The sequence below is a fragment of the Cnephaeus nilssonii genome (genome assembly GCF_951640355.1).
Source record: "Cnephaeus nilssonii genome assembly, chromosome: 6".
Lineage (NCBI taxonomy): Eukaryota > Metazoa > Chordata > Mammalia > Chiroptera > Vespertilionidae > Cnephaeus > Cnephaeus nilssonii.
In genome coordinates this window covers 49,058,895-49,081,066 of record NC_137077.1, presented here as the reverse complement: position 1 = coordinate 49,081,066, position 22,172 = coordinate 49,058,895, and the positions used below count along the sequence as shown (strand labels likewise).

The 22,172-nt window shown below is 41.5% G+C and overlaps 1 pseudogene across 1 annotated transcript; it reads left to right on the top strand.

Annotated features, from left to right (window-relative positions):
- The first annotated feature begins 12,051 nt into the window (after nucleotides 1–12,051).
- On the top strand, nucleotides 12,052–12,626 carry LOC307102407 (high mobility group protein B1-like; annotated as a pseudogene). Its single transcript has one exon. The product of its transcript is annotated as a high mobility group protein B1-like (transcript).
- The last annotated feature ends 9,546 nt before the right edge of the window (nucleotides 12,627–22,172 follow it).

Here is a 22,172-nt window from a genome sequence, read left to right as displayed (position 1 = left end):
TCTTTAATCCATTTTGAGTTTATTCTTTAGTATGGTATAAGAAAGTGGTCTAGTTTAGGGTTTTTTTGCATCTGTCCAATTTTCCCACCACTACTTATTGAATAGACTGTCTTCACCCCATTAATGTTCTTGCCTCCTTTGTCAAATATTAATTGACCATAAAGGCATGGGCTTATTTCTGGGCTCTCTGTTCTGTCCCATTGACCTATACGTCTCAAAGTCAATCCCAAAGGCCATTCTTCCAAGAAGCCTTTCTCTTAGCAGTTACCATGCCGTGATTATTTAATTGCCTTGTATGATGACTTTAACTTACTGTAATATTGTACATGTTTGAAGGCAATGGCTATTTTTCTTATGCCCTTCTGTATACTTCACAGAGCTTCAAATAATGCTGGGCACATAGAAAGTAATTAGCAAATATATGTTTGAACACCTACTATGTACAGGCCCAAGTGGCATAGAAGATGCAGAGAAATCTAACATAAAATACAGCCCAGCCAGCATGGCTCAGTGGTTGAGCGTTGTTGACCTATGAACCAGGAGGTCACAGTTCCATTCCAGGTCAAGGCACAAGCCCAGGTTGCTGGCTCAATTCCCAGTAGAGGGCATTGCAGGAGACAGCCGATCAATGATTCTCTGTCATCAATGTTTCTATCTCTCTATCCCTCTCCCTTCCTCTGTCTCTAAAAATCAATAAAAACATATTTAAAAATATATGTAACATAATACATATCTCCAAGGGGCTTACAATTTAATCAGGGAAACAGGATTTACTGTATGTTAATATAATGACAAGCTAATAGAACATAGAATAAGAACCCTATGAATAATGAAAACAACAAAGATTATAAAAATTCAAAAGAGAATATGATCTTTATGACTTGGGGCACTTTAGGAACATGACACAGAGAACGTGGATTTTATCTAAATCTGAAAATAGTTAAGCCAAGGTAAGGAGAGTAAGCATCTTAACTCTTAGGCAAAGACTTAAGATGCAGTGGCCCATTCAGGGTAACAGTGATTTGGACCAAAGTTGAAAGTTATAAAGAGGAGCAGTAGGAAGTAAAAAAATGTGGTAAAGAAAAGCTATGGCCAAATTTTGGAGAGCTGGCTAATTAGTTCTGATTTCATTTTTCTCACATGATAGAAAGTAAAACACTGTGGTCTTAGAGAGCACCTCCATGCATCAAGACCCGGTTTGATAGTGTAAATACATTGTGTCGTTTAATAGTCATAACATCATTATTTCTCCATTTCACTGGTAAGAAAACTGAGACTCGGAGAAGTTTAGCAGCTTTCTCAAAGTTAAGCAGTCATTAAGCTGGGATTCAGTCATTTATTAATTCCAAACATATTTACTAAGAATCTATGTAATCAGCCCTGTGTTGGGTGTTGGGGAAACAGCAATAAGACAAAAACAGGGTCTTTCCCTCTTGAGCCTTACAATCTAGTGGGGAGAGAGTGAACAAGATAATTACAGGTTGTGGTCGCTTCTTTGAAGTAAATAACGGGTCATATGATAGAGAGTAACTGACACGGGGTTGGGGAGAGCTACTTTAAATGGGGTGTTCAGGGAGGGCTTCTCTGGGGAGGTGAGGAGAGCTTCTTCTGTGAGATGAGTCAAGGACAGGTCTGTCTGATTCCACTAGTTCTTGGCCTCTATGCAGCATATCCCATATAAGTGGTACCATTGCCAAAATCTGCCATTAGGGGCAAGCCAATTAGAGGAGGAAACCTGGGGCAGGGGGTCAGTTAGACTAGCTCTGGCAACGTGGTAATTCAGGAGGGGCCAAGGATGGTGACCAAAGGAAAAATATGCCCACGTTTTCCTCTCCCCAGAAAGACAGCTCCCAGCCGTGGGAGTGGGCTTGAGGGGGCAGAGTAAAGAGAGGATTGAGGAAGTAGAGGATTCCCAGGAGCTCTGATGGGTCTGATTTCCCTCCAGTTCAATCATAAAACAAGTCAGAGCCTCTGGCCCTTGACTTCAGAGTCAAGAGCTCCATCTTCTGGTCTATTGTGAAAATTACAAAAGGAACTAGGCCACAGAGTTGGCTTCTGAGGCTGCCTGAGGCAGCCGCCACCTGGGGCATTGCAGCCTATAGGCCCTGCCCCCCAGCCCCCACCCCGGGACTAATTTGGTCTCCTTCCCTGAGAGACCCTTCGCTCCAGGCTCCAGGTTCCTAGCTTTTATTGCTCCCTACACTGCTTGGAAAAATGCAAATATGCTGCTCTCAGCCTGGCTGGCCAGCTGGGGGAGCTGGAAAAAGGACATTCAGTCAAGGACACCACCTCACGCTCTTACTTTTCTAAAGAGAGCAGGAAAAAAAACCAACCAAATAGCAGAACATAACTCAGCCTTCTGAGGCCTGCACAGGATGCTTGGCCTGGAATGAGGCATACAATTCAAAATGCACATAGAGATAGACTACACACATCAACAGGGAAGCAAGGAGGCATGCTACATGGATAACTTTAATTAATCCTTGCAATGATTCTATGAGGTATGTTCTATCATCCCATATTATAGATGAGAAAAATGAAGACAGTGGCTTATGGTGTAGATTGCCCAGATCACACAGCTGGCACAGTTAATAAAGGGTGACACTGGACTCTGAGATCAGATGTATCTGATATAAGTGCACATGCTTAACCACCTACTGCCTCTCATGGAGCTGCCTGGACCTCCATCCCTCTCTAACTTTTATAGGCTCCAACCTCTCTTCATGGCTTCCAAATGTGGCTGTCCTTCCAGATTTGTATCTCTAGATCCTTCTTTAATACCAGTGGTGGGGGGTAGGAGGGAAAGTAGGTCTTGAACCCCCTGTAAAATATATGAGACTCTCCTTTCAAATAAAGCCCCAAATTTTGTATCCTATATAATAAAAGCCTAATATGCTAAGTGTCCGGTCATCCAGTCGGCCATTCAACCAATCAAAGCATAACATGCTAATGATATGCTAAGGCCACTCAACCGCTCACTATGACATGCACTGACCACCAGGGGACCAGGGGGCAGACGCTCTAACCGGTAGATTAGCTTGCTGCAGGGGTCCAGCCAATCAGGACTGAGCAAGATTGGCCAGACATGCCCTGGAGCCCTCCCACGGTCCCTCCCTGGCTGGCCAACCTCCCGCGTCCCTCCCTGACCCTGATCGTGCATCAGTGAGGTCCCTCAGTCTGGCCTGCACACTCTCATAATCCGGGCTGAGGGCCTCCCCCGAGTGCACGAATTCCTTGCACTGGGCCTCTAGCATAATTATAAGGCGTGTTCACAGCCTTCCCAGGGAAGCAGTAGGTACCTCCCATGTATTATCTTTAAATATTGGCTGAGAAACATTGAAATTCTCTTATTCAGAGACAAAAAGGCAAAAACACAAACTCAAAAGGTCTAAGAAAATGTGCTCATATAATTGCAACTAACTCTTCCTTCCAAAGCATCTTAATTCCTCCATCAATTTACCATGTCTCTTGCCATTTGAACTGTCCAAAGGGCCACCAGGGCAGAGGTTCTAGTCTTTGCTTGCCATTAGGTACTCCCAATTCCCAGCTGCATCTCATAGCTGACTTACTTTCTCCCACTTCCTCTTAATTACACATCTAAACCCAAGAAAAGGTTGGTGGGGAAAATGTGGAGATTCAAGGAAAGACTTAATTAGGGCTTGTTTGTGCTGTCGTCTGGGAGAGTTTCCTGTGAAGGGAGCAGAACCAGGGAAGAGATACCATTCTTCATCAAGCTAAAGAGGTTATGCAGGTGCATGATTTGCCTTCAGCCCTTGCCAAGTCACAGCACAGCCAAAGAGACTACAGAATACAAGTTTCTTTGTTCACAGCATGCTGCCAGCCTGGAACACTGCACATCACAGGGAAGAACAATGAAGCACCACAAAAACTGACTCTTGACTGGGAAAATCAGTCCCCCTCCACTTGTCATCACCAACATTATTCATAGAAATGCCCTGTATTGTACTCACTTACATCTTGCTCCAAACTAAGTGAGACCAAACACAAGTAAAATAGCAAAAACCTACTTTCTGCCTTCTCAGGAATCATGAGAATCTCTGGACAGAGACAGAGGTGGCGGGAAGGACCAATAGAAGGGGCAGACAAAATAGAAAAGCAGGCCTTGGATGTAACATGTTATGGTACTTCCAGACCCATATGGGAAGTAGTTCCAGAATTTGGGAGAATCAAGTGTTAACCAGGGACCACTTGCCAAGTCCTTGATGTCAGATCTGAACACATTTATATTAATTAAATACTTCTATCTTATCTGTTTCTAACCCAACCAAGCCCTGCTTAGAAATCAGGTCTGTGTACAGTAGTTTCACCCTACATTTTATCTACCTGGGGATAAGGCCTCCTGAGCTTGTTATACTAAGTAGGAATAGGGAAGTTCTTACTTTTAGCCAATAGACCTGGGATATCCTTAGGGCGGCAGCAAATTCAATACCTCATATTTGTATAATTCTATATACTCTTAACTTCTTTATCACCTTATCTCATTTCCCTTCAATGCGTCTGCAAATGTACACAGAACATTTCATGGACTAGGAAGCTGCAATGTGACTAGAAGAGGGTCAGTTAATAGCCAAACTGGGTCAGGAACTACTGATGCTGCCCAGCCATGTGGCTCAGTGGTTGAGTGTTGACCTATGAACCAGGAGGTCACAGTTTGATACCTGGTCAGGGCACATGCCCAGGTTGCAGGCTCAATCCCCAGTGGGGGGCGTGCAGGAGGCAGCTGATCAATGATTCTCTCTCATCATCGATGCTTCTATCGCTCACTCTCCCTTCCTCTCTGAAATCAATAAAAATATATTTTAAAAATAAAATAAAGCAAATCTCAGGCCTTCTTAAAAAGAAAAAAAAGGAACTACTGATGCTTTCCACTTTATTGAGTGGCTTCCTAAAAATATAATTCCATTCAGCCACTTCTTGCATAAAATTGAATTGGTTTCAATGGAACAGTGAGAATTCGAATTTCTTTTAGAATTGGCATGAACTCCCCATAGCAAAAACTCAAGGTTTCTCCTCTGTTACTCTTTCCTATCAGAAGACAGTTTCATATAATGTTCACTTTGGAAAGCTTGTCAGTGATACCCATTCATTAGTTTACTTAACAAACTCATGAAGTTCTTCTGAAAATAACTACTACTGCTTTTTATCTCAGGAAGCACATATCTGACTTAAGATATAAACTCAGTCCAAGCCACTCTTATTTCCCATGAAACATCCCTTGAGGCCTTTTATTTTGCAGTTAATAAAAAAGAAAAGAGATCCATTCAGACATTTAAACTGAGGCAAGAAAGAATAAGCATAGAATTTGAAGGTATTTCACTGATTTATCTTTGTTTGTTTGTTTTGTTTTGTGGTGGTTGTTGTTTTAACTCCTACTGTCAAATTGAAAAGCCCAGCCTCCTCTTTAAAGAAGGCAAATTTCTCTGGTATTTTCTTATAAAAGAAAGAACATATGCTAGATTTACTAAGAACTACCAACGCTATGAGATGGTCAGCCAATAAATATCAAGGGGATAACAAATCCAGCCTTAAGACAGAAATAGACACAATCAGCTTTGCTGGGTAGACAAAATGAACAAGGGCATTACAATTTGATTGTAACCTAAAGATCAGTTTGGGCCTCTCCAGAATTTCTTGTCCCTGTCCCCTAAAAATTATTGGAAAGGACTTAAACGTCCTATAGACCAGTTTTCTATTCAACACAATTTCTCTCCACAGCATCCCTGAGAAGGGGCCATCCAATTTTTCCTGGATATTTCCAGTGACCAGGAGCTCACTGATGATTCTAGGCCCGTAGCCACATTCCTGGTTCAATTTGTCTCCTTGAAACTTCCACTCTTTACTAGTATATTCCAAATGCTCCTCTCTGTAGATCCAAAGAGAAAAATCTGCTCACTCTTCCACATGACGGCCCTTCAAATAGTATAGCCAGTTCTGATACCCTCCCTTGTTCTTATCTTCCTGAGAGGCCATGATCAGGATGGGATTACTGTCTCCAGAAAGCCCCCTGTAATTCTACACCACTGGGAGAACTTCCAGCAATGACATACAGAATTTAAAAAGATCCCACTATGTTTGTTTTCGTATGTGATAATGGTTTGTGATTAGTCTTAGCAGATGCACACTATAGTATTTAGGAGTAGTGTATCATGATGCATACTACTTATTTTCAAGTATTATAGCAATCTAGCTATAGGAATAGATAGATATGCCTAGGCAGAGATAAAAAGAGATAGAAATAGAAAGTAAATATGGAAAGATGTTAACAATTGTGGAGTCTAGTGGAGGCTTTACAGATGTTTGTTGTCCTTGTTTTACATCTTCTCTCTATGTTTGAAATTTTTCATAACTAAGATTTTGGAAATAGAAGTGGGGGATTAAAGAGAAATAAAGATATTTTCAAAAACATAAAACATCAAACAAAAAGAGACCTCCATCCAACAAATTCTCAGGCCAGTGAGCACTACTTCAGAACACTTCCTGCCCTGAGCTGGCCAAATGCCAAAAGTACAGATCATCCCCAAACTATTGAGTCACGCCTAAAGCAAGATGACTCAGACAGTCTGAACAATAAAGAATGTGCAAAGGTATTTGAAGGGAGAGGGGAGCGGGGAGAGGGGAGAGAGAGAGAGGAGAGGGGAGAGGGGGAAAAAGGAAGGAGGAAGGAGGGACAAGGGAAGTCATGACCTGAAGTCTGTCATTCTGGTAATACTGATTTTAAAATGAAAGTATAGGCACTTTATAACAATAAACATTTACTTTACAATAAAGATCTAACAAATATCTAATAACATAATAATAAATAAATAAGGAAGAATTGACATACATAGTATTATGAGAAGAGCTTATTTTACCTCTCTCAATCTGTGACAGAGCAAGACAAACAATAAGTAAAAATATATAATTGAGGAACATAATTGATATGATTGATCTAATTGATATACCAGTATATATTAAACACAATTATTTTGAAAACAAGGAATATATCTTTTCAAGGGCTTAGGGACTATCCACCAGAATTGACTATTGGACCAAAAGAAAAATAATAAATTCTGTAGCATAAAAGATATTCTATTGTCATCTATATATATAAAACCCTAATATGCAAATAGACCAAATGGTGGAACAACTGAACAACTGGTCGCTGTGACGTGCGCTAACCATGGTGGGCATCAGAGCAGGCGGCAGAGCGCAGAATATGGCAGGCATTGGCCTGGTGAAATGGTGGAGCAGGTGAGTGGGGGCGCCAGACCAAGGTGGGGCGCCAGTTGCTGTCATCAGGGCGAGCCCTTGATGGTTACTGAAAATTCTTTACTCCCCCCTGCCTCAGTCCTGCCTGGCACTCACACCTGCTGCCACTGCCAGCCCTGCTTGCACCCGCTGCCAGGACCCGGCACCAGTCCCAATCGCTCGGTGCCATCAGTGGGTGCAAGTGGCAGCTGCCAGCCCTGACCGCCCTGAGGGCTTCTCCACCTCCCCCTGCTCCTGAGGGGCGATTGGGGAAGCAGTTGCCGCTTGCACCTGCTGACTGCACTGGCCCCATTCACACACGCTGCTGGCGCTGGCCCCAATCACTCTGCACCGTCAGTGGGTAGGGGCAGCGGTGGTGGGAGTGGGGCTGCTGGCAGAGAGGGGACTGGGGGGCCACGGCAGGAGGGGCCAGGTGGGGGCCCACCACAGTCCACAGTTCCTTTCAAGGTGCACAAATTCGTGCACTGGGCCCCAATAATGTAATAAAACTTTAAATCAGTAACAAAAAAATTTTAAACTCTACCAAATGGATTTTTTAAAAATCTTAAGTAATTAATTTATAAGAAAAAAAATTTAAATTGACACTACATAAGACTGGGACCAAAAATATTTTATAGCTTTAAATAATTACACATATAAATATGAAAGTGAAAAAAATGAATTAAGCACCCAACTCAAGAAGTTAGAGAGTCACAGAAAAACTAAAGACTTTCTAAAGTATAAATTATTAAATGAGAAAAGATAAAAACAACAGAGCTTATAAACATATTCAAGAATATTTCAAATTAAATTACAAAGCTATAGTCATCAAAATAGTATGGTACTGGCATAAAAACAGACCACAGACCAATGCAACAGAAACTAGAGCCCAGAAATAAATCCATGCATATTTGGTCAACTAATATTTAACAATAGAGCCAAGGATACCCGATGGGGGAAAAAATAGTGTCTTCAATAAATGTGGTTGAGAAAATTGGATATTCACATGCAAAAGAATGAAATTGGACCCTTATCTTACACCACTCACAAGGTTAAAGACTTAGATATAAGACCTGAAACCATAAAATTCCTGGAAGAAAACAGAGAGAAAAAGCTCCTTGACATTGGTCTTGGCAATGATGTTTTGGGGTATCACACCAAAAGCACATGGTACAAAAGCAAAAACAGATAAGTGGGACTACATCAAACTAAAAAGTTTCTGCACAGCAAAAGAAACAATTGACAAAATGAAAAGGCATCCTATGGAATACGTTTTCCCTCAAAAAATTAAAAATAGAACCTGTGGGAATGGAGGAAAATATCTGCAAACCATATATCTGGTACAGGTTAATATCCAAAATGTAGAAGGAGCGGGGAAGGGCTCTCGGGGGGTCCAGGTCTCTGATGGCAGGAGCTTTGGCCGTGGCCTGGGATCACTGTGTGGCCCTGCTGCTGCTGCTGCTGGCCACTCTGGGGCTGAGTCAGCACCCACACCCCAAGCCTGGTCTCCTTATTTTTTGTCTTGCTCTGTCACAGACTGAGAGAGATAAAATAAGCTCTTCTCACAGGCATAGCTATGACTGTGGGGTCAAGGTCATGCAGCTGCTGATGATCCCTTGGGAAGGCTGGATTATTCAGTTCAAGGTGATGGATGAATTTGGGAACCAATCTGAGCTGAACAACTGCTCCAGCTGCTACGACTGGGTTATGGCAAAGCCCCCAGGCCTGCAGTCTTCTCTGCTGATTACAAAGGCGGCCACATGCTGGAGAAGGACGGGTGCTCCCAACTGAGAGTGTTCAGAGAGGCTGTGCTGCCCGGTGGTCATGTAGCACGAAATGTTACTCTGGTCTGTCCCAAAACTGACCTCACCTGGAGGACACCAGACGGCCAGCTGGTGCCATCCATCACATTCTCACTCTCTACCCCACATACCCATTAATAAAAATAAAAAAAAAATTTTATAAGGAACTCATACAACTCAACAGCAAAAACACAAATAATTTAATTTTAAAATGGGCAAAGGACCTGAATAGACATTTTCCTAAAGAAGACATACAAATAGCTAATAAGTACCTGAAAAGATGCTCACTGATCATCAGGAAAATGCAAAGCAAAACTACAGTGAGATATCACATCACACCTATTAGAATGGCTATTATCAAAAAGACAAGAGACTTCCACAAAGTGGACACTGGATTCTCCTATGATCAAGCCACATCTGCTTCCAAAGAATACTTTGAGAAGGTAAGTCGGTAGATCATCCCATGTGCACCAACAGCTTCTCAAAACCACAGTTGAAACTCACTTTTAGCATTTCAAAGATGATTATGTATAAAGGCAAAACACCAATTATGCTTGCATTCATAAATATCACTCTAAAAGTTTTGTTTTTGTAACATTGGCTAAGGCTTTTTAAACATGGTTAGTTACTAACATGAGTCCTTTATTAGTAACTTCTTGATGACTAGCTAGTGTTTAGAGTGTTTAGCTCATCTATTTCTTTGATCATGTTTTCAGTGGAAGGAAGCACTCTTCTTACCCTTACTTGAACCTTCATGAACATCAGAGTAGTACCACAAGTATCGAAAGCTTCTGATCCAGGGTCCTGACATTTTCTTCTTGATTTTCTCTGTATTAAATTAAATTATCTTTTAAGGTAACAGAGATCATAGTGTTAAGTTGTTAGCATCAGCTGTCTAATTTAACTCTTGGAGTACATGTATATGTGATTGAAACAAATGTGAATCGTGTTTTTTAAAATACATGGTGGCAAAGTGACTTAATTGATCATGTATGTTCCTCATCCCTGAGGTTTCTAGTTTACATAGTTATTTTATTATTTATTAGCTGACTTAGTGTCTCCATACATTTCTAGATATTGAGTATAGTTATAAAGGATATTTATTTAATCCAGGGATTGCATTTTGAAATCATTGTAATTATTTTCTTTTCTGAAGTACTCAATGTAAAGTATATAATAAAAATTTTATAAAAATAATTATCACAATTACCATTATTACTTAATGTGTAGGGAGGGGATTAGTCAGTGGAACTTGACAACATAAATAAAATATATGAAACATCAGAAAGGAAGAGATTAAATTATAACATTGCAAACCTGGAAAACCTCAGAGACTCAACTGAAAACTATTGCAAACAATAAGAAAATTCAGAAAAGTGGCTGGACCCAAGATTATTATGCAAAATATCAACACTTTCCTATGAAACAAAGCACAACTGATTAGATAATAGAATGAGAGAAACTATTCCTGTTACAGTAATAAGCAAAGAAATGAAAGATTGCCCTAGCCAGTTGCTCAGTGGTTAGAGCATCAGCCCGAGGTTGGAAAGATCACAGGTTCGATTCCTCTCCCTTTCCCTTTCACTCTTTCCGAAAATCAATAGAAAAATCTTCAGGTGAAGATTAACAACAACAACAACAAAAGAAATAAAAGATCAAGCAAACACGTAATAAGCAAGAACTACATGAAAAAATAACAATTACTACTGAATGGCACAAAAGAAGTCTTGAGCAAATGGAATAGCATACCCTGTGTCTGGAAGGAAAAACTCAATTTTATTAAAGCTGTTAATTCCCCTTTTACTCTTCTATAAATTTCAGGATATCACACACATTACCAAGAGGGTTTATTTTTAATAGTCAAGCAAAACTATCCAGGAAAACTGAAAACACAAAACAACAACAAAAAAACTGGGTAGATTCCTTCCTTACTTCCCAGCTGCTCTGGAAGGAAAATGCTCCAGGGTGAACGTTACACTGGGAGCCTCTTTCCTTGAAGAATGACTGCAAAAGGGCCCCCAAAATGGCGCCCCTGACAGCGACTCAACTCCACCCCTTCCTCCACACTGAGCATCACTGCGTAAGGCGGAGCTCCCGCTCCCTGTAGCCCAGCCACAGCCACAATCCTGGGCAGCGTGGGTCTTCAAGCAGAGAGATGTAAACACTAAGCTCCTGAGCTGTCACCCTGAGCAGCCCTAAAGCACTGGGATCTCCAATCCTTGTCATCTGAAAGCTTTGCCATGTGAATGGGATTAAATATTGTACACCCCCCCCACACACACACACACACAAAAAAAGACATGCTGAAGTCCTAACCTCCAGTACCTCAGAATGTGACTTTATTTGGAAACTAGAGGCCCTGTGCACAAATTCGTGAACCAGTGGGGTCCCTCAGCCTGGCCTGCAGGATTGGGCCGAAACTGGCTCTCCAACATCCCCCCAGGGGTCTCGGGTTGAGGGACCCCACCAGTGCAAGATCGGAGCCGGGGAGAGACGTGGGAGTGCTCCAGGACGTGTCTGGCCCATCTCACTCAGTCCCAATCGGCCAGACCCCAACAGCAAGCTAACCTACTGGTTGGAGCATCTGCCCCTTGGTGGTTAGTGCACGTCATAGCGAGCGGTTGAGTGGCCTTAGCATATCATTAGCATATTACGCTTTGATTGGTTGAACGGATGAACAGACTACCAGACACTTAGCACATTAGGCTTTTATTATATAGGATAGGGTCATTGCAGATGTAATTAATTAAGATGAGGTCATACTGGAGTAGGCCCCTAGTCCAATATAATTGGTGTCCTTATAAAGAGATGGCCATGCAAAGACGGAGAATTGGAGTGATGCATCTACAGTCCAAAGAATGACAAAGTGTGATAGGAAGAGAATACATTGAGCTCCATAGAGACAGCGCTGGGGCAAGTTCGAGCCAGATGGGCACTGGGTGACTGTGTGCTTGCAGAAGAAAAGTAATTAAACATGGGCAAATGAGATCCTTAGAAGCCGAGAGGTAAAATGTCAGCATATGCATTTTTTGTGCAAACTTGCTGGGAGGAGCATAAGAAGAAGCATCCAGAGGCTTCAGTCAACTTCTCAGAGTTTTCTAAGAAGTGCTCAGAGAGATGAAAGACTAACAAGAGAGAAAAATTTGAAGACATGGCAAAAGCAGACAAGGTCATTAAGAAAGAGAAATTTAAAAAGTTATATCCCTCCTAGGGGAAACAAAAAAGAAACTCAAGGATCCCAAAGCATCTAAGAGGCCTCCTTCCGCCTTTTTCTTGTTTTGTTCTGAATATCACCCAAAAATCAAAGGAGAGCATCCCGGCCTATCCATTGGTGATGTTGCAAAGAAGCTGGGAGAGGTGTGGAATCACACTACTGCAGATGACAAGCAGCCTTATGAAAAGAAGGCTGTTAATCTGAAGGAGAAATATGAAAAGGATATTGCTGCATACCGAGCTAAAGGAAAGCCTGATGTGGCCAAAAAGGGAGCTGTCAAGGCTGAAAAAAGCACGAAAAAGAAGGAAGAGGAGGAAGGCAAGGAAGATGAAGAGGATGATGAGGAGGAAGGAGATGAATAAGAAGATGATGGTGAATAAGTTGGTTCTAGCACAGTTTTTTTCCCCTTGTCTATAAAGCATTTAACAGCCCTGAACACAACTCATTCCTTTTAAAGAAAAAAACTGAAATGTAAGCTGTACAAGATGTTTTTAAACTGTACGGTGTGTTTTTTAATGTGTATTTATTTATTTATTGTTGTTAATCCTCACCTGAGGATATTTTTTCCATTGCTTTTCAGAGAGCGTGGAAGGGAAGGAAGGAGGGAAAGAGAAACATCAATGTGAGAGAGACACATCCACTGCTTGCCTCCCACATGTGCCCCATTTAGGGGCCTGGGATGAACCTGCAACCCAGTTATGTGTCCTTAACTGGATTTGAACCCAAAAATCTTCGGTGCCTGGGCTGAAGCTCCAACCACTGAGCCACACTGGCCAGTGCCCAATGTGTCTAGTCAGGGGTCCTCAATCTTTTTAAACAGGGGTCCAGTTCACTGTCCCTCAGACCGTTGGAGGGCCGGACTATAGTTTAAAAAAAAAACTATGAACAAATTCCTATGCACACTGCACATATCTTATTTTGAAGTAAAAAAACAAAACGGCAAAAACACCCGCATGTGGCCCGCAGGCCGTAGTTTGAGGACGCCTGGGGTAGCCCTGTCCTGGTGGTATTTTCAATGATCACTAACCTTGCCTGGTACAGTATGGGGGCTGTAAATTGGCATGGAAATTTAAAGCCGGTTCTTGGTGCACAGCACAAATGAGTAATATATGGGGATGGTAGTTTTTTCATCTTCAGTTGTCTCTGATGCAACTTATACGAAATAATTCCTGTTCTGTTAACTGAATACCGCTCGGCACTTGCAAAAACAAAAATTGCAGCTGTTTTGTTGACATTCTGAATGCTTCTAAGTAAATACAATTATTTTAATTTAAAAAAAAAATGATAGCCAGGAAGAAGCATAGAAGGGTTCCTTTAGGTTTTAGATGGGGCATGGCTCTGCAGATTTCTCCAGAACCGTGAGACAATAAATTTCTGTTTTAAGCCACACAATTAGTGGTACTTTGTCACAGAAGCTCTAGGAAATTAATACAGTGGTCTACAGTCAGAATCTGTGCATTCCACAGTGGGCAGGCAGCTGAGCACCCGGTGGAAGTTGTCAATAGTTTTATTTATTTTATTTTTTAATATATTTTATTGATTTTTTTACAGAGAGGAAGAGAGAGGGATAGAGAGTTAGAAACATCGATGAGAGAGAAACATTGATCAGCTGCCTCCTGCACACCCCCTACTGGGGATGTGCCCGCAACCAAGGTACAGGCCCTTGACCAGAATCGAACCTGGGACCCTCGAGTCCGCAGGTCGATGCTCTATCCACTGAGCCAAACCGGTTTCGGCGGAAGTTGTCAATAGTTTTAAAAGGAAATTCTGACCCAGCCAACATGGCTCAGTGGTTGAGTGTCCACCTAGGAACCAGGCAGTCACAGTTTGATTCCCAGTCAGGGCATATGCCCAGGTTGAGGGCTTGATCCCCTGTATGGGGGCTTGCAGAAGGCAGCCGATCAATGATTCTCTCTCATCATTGATGTTTCTCTCTCTCCCTCTCTGAAATCAATAAAAATATATTTTTAAAAATAAAAGGAAATTCTGACTGTCCAAGCTAGGAGTGCAAGGGTCTCACGTTTAAGAGACAGACCCTGGGAGCAAGACATCGCTTTCACATGCCTCCTAACTTTGTGCAGCCTCCACCTTGAGGACTTACTGGCCTGGGCTGGCTTCCCCTCATTAAGTGCAGTCTCCTGCTGCAATGAGCCCACCTCGCCAGGACCAAGCTGGCTCTGTTGTTACATAACACTAGTAACCCCAAGGATCCTGGGGACAGCGTGGAGCCTCAGAGGACCCCAGACTGGACCTCTGGATCTGATACTGCTGCATGTGGGGCCTGGAACACTAAATTCTGGGGACAGCCGAGGCATATTACTTGTAGTCCAAATTATGGGAGCCACCTAGGTCACATTGTGCCCCTCACTATACCTGCGGCGTCTCTCCCACTTAAACCCACCAGGCAAATTTTTACTCATTCTTCACAAATCTGGTCATGTCACCTCTTCCTCCAGCAGGTAAACTAATCACTCCCTCCTGGGCCTCCCATACACATTTCTCTGATACAGCTCTTATCACATTCTAGAGAAATGGTTCCGTACACTGGGAGACAGAGACTAGTCTTTCATCTCTGACTCCCTAGTACCTAGCACTGTACCCCCCACCAATAATACTTTATGGCTTCCACAGAGCTTTCATATACATTAACCTTTCCAACTATGGATAGAATGTTAGAATGTTCTTGCTTATACCGGGGGGGAAAAATCTCTCTCTTGGAATAATTTTATTTGTAGCTGGTGATCGCCCTCATTATACAGAGTTCCCTGAGAGAGACATGCTAGCTCTTTGCAATCCTCTCGTCCTAACCCCATTTACACAGAAGTTGCCCTGAGTAAATGCAACTTCAGCTGCTGCCACCACCACACTTCCTATTTTCAAGGAGCCATCTGATAACCCCATTCTGTCTCTCTGGTGTTTTCTGTCTCATGAATCTCAAGGCAGTCCAATTTGTTTAATACCATGTGATCTGCTGCACCCAGACCACATTTTATGTTCTTAATTTAATTTATTATAGACATTGTGGCATGTCTGTTTTTCAGAAAAACAGGCCACCTCTTACATTAGTTATTTGGCCATCAGTTCTCTCCAAGTTGACAAGGGCAGGAACTTTTTACATCTCTTTTTCTAGTAATGGATAATATTTCCTCCTGGAATGAGAATCAAAAACCTTAATAATGTTCATAGCCTTTGATCCAGCAAGTTCCACTTCTAGAAGTTTACCCTAGGAAAATCGGACTTTACAGCAGCACTATTTATATGTAACAGGGGACAAGTAAGAATTGTATTTTTCCCCCTCACTAACCAAAGGTTGTTCTTAGTATCACTCTTCGCCAAATATCACCAACTCGCTCTCTGGCAGGGGGTCCCAACTCTGAGAAAACCTACAGACATCTCCATTGTGTAGGGCTATTTAGCCACTACCATCGTTGTAGGGCTGGAGGTTACAGGACCTCACTGATAATCAGTAGCTCTTCAAAGAGTTTCTGTAAATCCTTGATTTCAAACAAAATCTATTTTAATCTGCTCTCAGCAAACTTAAATCACATTCCATTCATTAATAAAGAAAAGACTATTTTCATTTAGGGCTTCCTTTTTAGTCTCTTCTCCTGATCTCTGAGTCCTCAGAAATCCCTGAGATCAAAGCCCTCCGGCTTTATCCACACACAGATCCAGGTGGAACAGATCCAGGGGAGTGCAGAGGGACAGTGCTTGGCTTTGTGTAGCCTCTGCCCACTCTACCCACCACACCTGGGGGAAGGACCACTTTGTACCTACATGCTGCCTTTGGAGAGTGCCAATATTTTATAAAGGCTAGATTTCAAATTAGATAGCAGGTAACTGGAAGAGCCAGGATTCGGCTCAGGTCTCACTTCAAAACTATTTTCACTTTGTCAAAACCATATGCTGTCGATGTGTTTGTCTACCTATACAACCCAAAGAACCAACTGGAAATCCATCAGAGCCACAAAGAGAGCTCAGTAAGTTGACTGCTTTAAAAATAACTTTAACCATTTCAGACAATATCATGAAAAAAGTTACTATTTAAGGTACTTACTAAAATCAGCATGGCTCGTTCTCTGGGCAGTAACAATAGCTGCCTCTGGGAGGAAAACTGGGTCACCAGGGATAGTAGAAATGAGACTTACACTTCACAAGACTTTTGAACTTTTAATTCTTGTGCCGTATGCACATTACCTATAGAAAATAAATAAGACTCCATGGGAATTAATAAGTAGTATGGCAAAAATTTTAGGACATTAGAGTGTTGTCCCATGTACCAGGGCTGGTTCAATTCCTGGTCAGGGCACATGCCCAGGTTGTGGGCTCGATCCCCAGTAGGGGGCCTGCAGGAGGCAGCCGATCAATGATTCTCTCTCATCATTTATGTTTCTATCTCTCTCTCCATCTCTCTTCTTCTCTCTGAAATCAGTAAAAACTTATTTTTTTAAAAAAAGAAGACATCAGGACATTAAAACAGGTATTGAGTTCTATTGGCTCTCCTTTACTTTATTATTATTATTATTATCATTATTATTATTTTCAACTATTATTTTGCATTAGTTTCTGGTGTACAGCATAGTGGTTCAACAATCATATACTTTACAAAGTGTTCCCCTGATATTTCCAGTACCCACCTGGCACCATACATAGTTATTATAATACTAGAGGCCCAATGTACAAAACTGTACACGGGGCTCAGCCCTCACAGCCACGGCCGGCCTGCACAGCCCCAGCTTTGTCCGGAAGGTGTCTGGACAGTCGTTCTGCTATTCAGTCTAATTAGCATATTAGCTCTTTATTAGGTAGGATTATTGACTATATTTCCTATGCTGTCCTTTACATCCCCATGACTATTTTCTAACTACCAATCTGTACTTCTCAATCCCTTCACCTTTTTTACCCAATCCTCCCTCTCCTCTGGCAATCATCAGTTTGTTTTCCGGACCTATGAGTCTGTTTCTGTTTTGTTTGTTCCTTTATATTGTTTGTTAAATTCCACATATAAGTGAAATCCATGGTATTTGTCTTTCTCTGATTGACTTATTTCACTTAACACAATACCTCTAGGTTCATCCATGCTGTTGCAAATGTTAAGATATATACACTGAGTGGCCAGATTATTATGATCTCTGAATGCATAATAATCGGGCCACTCAGTGTATATCCTATATAATAAAAATATAATAAAAGGCTAATATGCAAATCGTCCCCTCGACCAGGAGTTCGACCAGCAGGCAGGCTGGCCACCCACCCATGTCCCTTCTACCTGGCCAGGCTGGCCGGACCCCACCCATGCACAAATTCATGCACCAGGTCTGTAATATATATATATATATATATATATATATATATATATACACACACACACATACTGAGTGGCCAGATTATTATGCACTCAGAAATCATAATAATCTGGCCACTCAGTGTGTGTGTGTGTGTGTGTGTGTGTGTGTATACACACACAAACATATATATATATATATATATATATATATATATATATATATATATATCATCACTTTAATTTTATTTTTTTATCCTCACCTGAGAATATGTGGATATGTTTATTAATTTGAGAGAGAAACATCAATGAGAGAGACACATCAACCAGTTGCCTCCGCTATGTGACCTGACCAGAGATCAAACCTAAAACCTAGATATGTGCTCTGCCAGGAATCAAACCCCCCACAATCCTTTGGTGTATACAGGATGATACTCTGGGCAGAGCTATACCACCACTTTTTTATCCACTCATCAGTTGATGAGCACTTGGGTTGCTTCCATATCTTGGCTATCCTATATAATAAAAGCCTAATATGCTAAATGTCCAGTCAACCTGTTGGCCATTCAACCAATCAAAGCGTAATATGCTAATGATATGCTAAGGCCGCTCAACCACTCGTTATGATGTGCACTGACCACCAGGGGGCAGATGCTCCAACCAGTAGGTTAGCTTGTTGCTGGGGTCTGGCCAATTGGGACTGAGTGAGACAGGCCGGACATGCCCTGGAGCCCTCCTACGGTCCCCCCTCCACCCCAGCTGGCCAACCTCCCACATCTCTCCTGGGCCCCAATCTTGCACCAGTGGGGTCCTTCGGCCTGGCCTGTGCCCTCTTGCAATCCGAGACCCCTCAGGGGATGTCAAAGAGCCAGTTTCAGCCTGATCCCACAGGCCAGGCCGAGGGACCCCACTGGTACACGAATTTGTGCACTGGGCCTCTAGTTATAAATAATGCTGCAATGAACATGGGGGTGCATATATCCTTTCAAATTAGTGTTTTGGTTTCTTAGCCTATATACCCAGAAGTGGAATCATAGGCAGTTCCATTTTTAATTTTTTTAAGAACCTTCACACTGTGGTGTGTGTTTTTTTAAATGTTTTTATTGATTTCAGAGAGAGTAAAGAAGATGGAGAGAGAGATAGAAGCATCAATGATGAGAGAGAATCGTTGATCAGCTGTCTCCTGCATGCCCCCCTACTGAGGATCAAGCCCACAACGTGGGCATGTGCCCTGACTCGGAATCAAACTAGTTTCCTCTGGGTGATAGGACGACACTCAACCAAGCCACACCAGCCAGGCCTCCACACTATGTTCCACAGTAGCTGCACCAATCTGCATTCACACCAACAGTGCAGGATTCCCTTTTCTCCACAACCTCTCCAACACTTGTTGTTGGTTGATTTATTAATGATAGCCATTCTGACAGGTGTCAGGTGATATCTCATTATGGTGTTTTTTTAATTTTTTTAAATTTACTTATTGATTTTGAGAGAGAGAGAGGAAGTGGGAGAGGAAGAGAGAGAAACATCAATTTGTTGTTCCACTTATTTATGTGTTCATTGGTTGCTTCTTGTATGTACCCTCACCAGAGATCGAACCCTCAACCTGGGCATATCAGGACAATGCTCTAAACAACTGAACTACCATTGTGGTTTTAATTTGTATTTCTCTGATGATTAGTGACTTGGAGCATCTTTTCATCTGTCTATTGTCCATCTGTATGTCCTCTTTGGAGAAGTGTCTATTCAGGTCCTTTACCCATGTTTTAACGGGTTGATTGTTTTGTTGTTGTTGTTTTGTGCTTTTTTTTTTTTTTGGTGTTGAGTTGTATGAGTTCTTTATAAATTTTGCATATTATGGGATGTTTCATTGGTGAATATCTTCTTCCATTCAGTAGGTTGTCTTTTCATTTTGTTGATGGTTTCCTTTGCTGTGCAAAAACATTTTAGTTTGATGTAGTTCTATTTGTTTATTTTTTTCTTTTATTTCCCTTGCCCAAGGAGAAAAAATGTTGCTAAGAGAAATGTCTGAGATTTTACTGCCTATGTTTTCTACTAGGAGTTTTATTGCTTTGAATCTTACATTGTTGTCTTTAATCCATTTTGAATGTATCCTTGTATATGGTATAAGAAGGTAGCCTAGTTCCATTTTTTGCATGTATCTGTCTGATTTTCCCAACACAATTTATTGAATAGACTGTGTTTACCATATTGTATGTTCTTGCCTCCTTTGTCAAATATTAATTGACTATATAGGCATGGGTCTCTCCTTTACTTTTAATCCAAAACAATATTGAACAACATTTAGATGCTATCAGATAGATTGCAACCATTCCTAACAAAATTCATTGTTTTTTCAAACACTAAGAAGATAGGAATTTCCTTTCTTATTTTTTAGGGAAAGATAACAGGATTTGCTGCTAGCTGGTTCGTGGTTTGCTCTGGGGGATAGTTTATTACTCCTTTTATTACTTCCCTTTGAGCAAAATAATTGTTAGGTTGAGATCCAATTACCTCTGTTTCAGAAGGTTCAGTGTGCATACCACTTTTTTAAAGAGAGCCATTAAGCAAACAGCTATCATAATTTTAGGAAGAAGGAGTTCTCACAACAAAACCTTGCAACATTTATGTGTTTTATTCTTCACAATTATTAAATGTCTTTTTGCAAAAGGTACACACAGATCCTGGACATCTTGAGTACTTTTAAGGAGAAAATCTTGTGTTATTTAAGTAGAAGAGTGCATAGTCACAATTTGCCAATCCCACGTGTTTCCCAAGAGAGGAAAAATTATTCATTGTATGATATAAGAAGACTTCTGTTATATTTTTGAAAATGGACCAAGAGTCTCCCGGAAAATATAATATTTACAATAGGAACCAAAATATAAAATACTGAGGAGTAAGTCCACAAGAACTGTGCAGATTGGGGAAGGAGAGCACCAGAAAATTTTCTGCAGATCATAAACTAAGAATTCAAGTAAATGAAGGGACTTGCAGAAAGTAGTGGCGAAGAGTTAGACACTGGGGTCACAGGGACCTGCTGTGCTTATATACTGCTCGCTTGTAAAAAAAAAAAAAAAAAAAAGGATATTCATAGTACCTATTTTTCTACTCCTTCCAAGAGAAGGGGTGTTGTTTCCTGTGAGGCTGTCTATGTCAAACCAGGTTTCATAACGGATAAAGATGCCAGCATTTTCTGCAGCAAAAGGGGTAGAGGCCAAGACAACTGGGCCTAAACTTGTGAAAAGCTGTATTTTCAAGTGGAATCTCTGCTGAGTTCTTGTCCAATGTCCACAATCTTATCTCATGCACGGTCACTGTATTAGTCATGGTTCTCTAGAGAAACAGAACATAGATTTATTTTAAAGAACTGACTCACATGACCAAGGGTGCTAGAAGTCTGAAATTTGTGGGGCAGGCCAGCAGGCTGAAAACTCAGGTAGGGTTTCTATGTTGCAATCTTGAGGCTGAATCGATTCTCTCTCCCCACCCCCATTCACCCCCCAAACCTCAGGCTTTGCCCTTAAGGCCCGGAACTGATTGGATAAAGTCCACTCATATTGTGGAGGGTAATCTGCTTTACTTAAAGTCAACTGGTTGTATATGTTAAGGACATTCACAAATGCCTTTTAAGCAACCTCTAGACTAGTGTTTGACCAAACAACTGGGCACCATAACCTAGTTAAGATGACACATAAAATTAACCAACATAGCCACCTCCCAGCTATAAAGGGCCTCCTTGACCCACCACTCTCTCAAACTATATTTCCTTCCCTTATTCACCTCCAAGAGGTTAGTTAGCACTTTTTCCTTTAGATCCTTCTAACGCAACGAGACTGATAAAAATCTCTTTCCTGTAGGCTCTGTGACTACCTTTAGTGGTCCCCTCAGTGCTTTCCAGGCTAGCTAACACACACACACACACACACACACACACACACACACACACACACACACGTGTGCCCGTGCTATTTCTTGGGGGGAAAGGAACTACGTCAGGGACTCAAGCTAATTTATCTTATAAATGCCAATGTAAGTGACTTTCTGACTCCTCTCTCACTTGAGGTGGGACAGAGAGGGAAAGAAAAACCTGTACATGGACTTAACCTCTAGTGGGACAGCCAGCTACATATAATAGAAAAACAAAAAAGGCAAACAACCTAATGTCCTGTAATGAATGGTTGGTTAAATTAAAAAGAAAAAAGATTTATCTACATAAAGTGATTCATGATTTTATATGAGATTTTATCACCTTGAAAAATATATAATATAGTAAATAAAAAAATTTAGGTCATAAAACAGTATATTTGATATGATTCCAATTTTGTAATATACATAGTAATTACATACCTATGTAATTTCATATATATGTATACATATAATTTCATGACTATACATATAGTCATCTAACATAGATTAAAAACAAATCATTATTTTATACTTGAGGCCTGGTGCACGAATTCATGCACCAGTGGGGTCCCTCAGCCTGGCCTGTGGGATCGGGCTGAAACCAGCTCTCCGACAGCCCCTGAGGGGTCTCGGATTGCAAGAGGGCACAGGCCAGCCTGAGGGACCCCAGTGATTCACAATCAAGGCCGGGGAGGGACGTGGGAGGTTGGCCAGC